We start from the raw sequence: 2,389 nt of genomic DNA on the forward strand, positions 1-2,389 counted from the left end.
AGCCACTTAACCCTTCTGCCTTGCAAAATCTTAAAAAACAAAACAACACTTAACTCCATTTGCCTTGCAAAATAAAAAGAAACTTAAAAAAAAAGAAATGGAGGAAATAACTTCAGAAAAACCTGGGAAGATTGTATAAATTTGTATGAACAGAATGAAATACCAAAATAATAAGTTGTAAAAGACCTAAGAATGATAATCAGCATAATGATGCACCATGATTCCAAAGTATTCATAAAAAAACAATGTTATTCACTTCTTGGAAGAGAGATGAGGGACTAATATACAGAAGTAAATGCCCTTCTTCAAACCTGGCCAATATAAGAATGAATTTTAGGTGACAATGCTTATTTATAATGATTTGGGGTTTCCCCTATCCCCATTCTGAGGTGAAAGGGAAAACTTCATAATTTAAAAAAAGTATTAACACTGCATTTGGGTTTTTCCCCCCCACTGAAATATTCCCTACCCTCAAGAAGTATCTATCATGGGAGACATGAGCATATAATAGGGTGCTCTGATCCTACTCTCTCAGAACATGGTCTGTTACCATTTTCCTTTCTTCAGTGTTCTCTGATACCTAGAAGGGGTTGGGAAATCTCTCTTCTCTGCCTCTGGCTTGGCCCCATTCATTGTTTCCCCATTTAAGGGGAGCAATGACTAATATCTTTGTTCTATTTAATCATTTGCTATCAGATTATCCCTTTTACGAAGGGATATTTACTTCAAAGATGTAACAAGCACAAATATACTAACATTTTCCCCATACCTCCTCAAACCTCCCCAATCTTTGGGGTAGGAAAGAGGAGTAGACTCACAATTTAGCTCAGTTTCTCATTACAGTTACCTCATTGCAGATAAATATAAATAGAGGGTAGAAACAAATAGACATAGAAAGATCAGATAGACAGATCTCTTAGCAAACACTCATTAGTTGTTCTAGGATATATGATTGACTGGAGTTATCTGACAGTTCTAGGACTCAGTGACTGATAGGGAGATTCATCCTCAGCCATCATCTATCAAGACAAAAACAGGACTGTTTTCCATAACCCCAACCAGAGGTTGTCAGAGATGGATTGAGGTTGTTAGAGCTGGACTGAGGTTGTTTGTTAGTCATTGGCTGAGGTGGAAGTGTGAGGGTGCTGCCCAAGTGAGCAGTCCAAGCTAATCAACCAGCCAAGACAGTTACAGCACCCTGCCCTCTTTATACCAAGACCAGCTCTAAGCAGGATAATATAAGTGAACAAAGAGATTATTAACACCTCCCTCAGGGTCATGAGACTCCATCTTCCTGGTTGAATTTACAAACAGATCATGTTGTTGGCACTAGGTAAATGTTAACTAAAATAATATCTTCACATGTTATGGCAGCACTTGGAGGCAATGCTCATGATCTCCTGACAATATATTGTGTAGCAGTTATGTCCTGGTGACTCTAGGAGGACTTTGATCCTCTTCCCTTCTTGTGTCACTTTTTAAAAATAAATTTCCTAGGAAAAGAAGAAATTTCTCCTTCCCAGAATCCTCTTTACTCCACTGATGAAAGCTTCTGTATTAGCAGTGACAATAAACTAGCATTTTACATCTTTTATCTCATTTACTCCTCCCAGAAACTCTGTAGGCAAGTGCTATGATTGTCCTCATTTTACTGAGGAGGAAGTTAAGGCAAATAAAGTTTAAGTGACTTGCCCAGGGTCACACAGCTGGACAAGTATCTGAGGCAGAATTTGAACTTGGCTTCTTAATCTCAAGTTCAAAACTGTGCTGTTTAGCTACTTCTTGCAATAGGAAAAAGAAGGGGTGAAGGGACATGAAATGAAAGGAAGGATGGTAATGGAGATAAGAAGAAAAAGCCCAATATCTGAGATTTGGGTGACTGGAAGAAAGATAAGGCAACCAACAGAAATAGAAAAATTAATATTAACAAGTATTCATGAAGAGCTTACTATGTGCTGTTAGGGATAGAAAGGGGAAAAAAATCCAAACAACAGTCTCTGTTCTTAATAAAGAGCAAAGTCTAATTAATCTAATTAGTTGATAAAGGGCAAAGTCAAATTTAATAAAAGAGGGTCAGAATTTCAGGGGCAGATGATGAAAATTTTATCTTATTAAAAAAAAGAAAGTTTTCAAAATCTGTACCAACATCATAGATTGAAAGTGACTTGTGTTTTTTTTTTTTAATTTTCTTTGTATCTCTAGCATGTAATTATTTTTTTAAACTTTTTTTCAGGGCAGTTTTACACTTAAAAATATTGTTACAATAGAACTGGTGCTTGATTGGTTCACTTATATCAGTTCTATCACATAAATAGACAGGTTAATAGGTGGAGAGAGGGAGGGAGACAAGTAGACAGAGAGAAAAAGGGAAGGGGAGGGAGAGAGAAAG

Source organism: Macrotis lagotis, chromosome 3 (assembly GCF_037893015.1).
Source record: "Macrotis lagotis isolate mMagLag1 chromosome 3, bilby.v1.9.chrom.fasta, whole genome shotgun sequence".
Classification (NCBI taxonomy): Eukaryota; Metazoa; Chordata; class Mammalia; order Peramelemorphia; family Peramelidae; genus Macrotis; species Macrotis lagotis.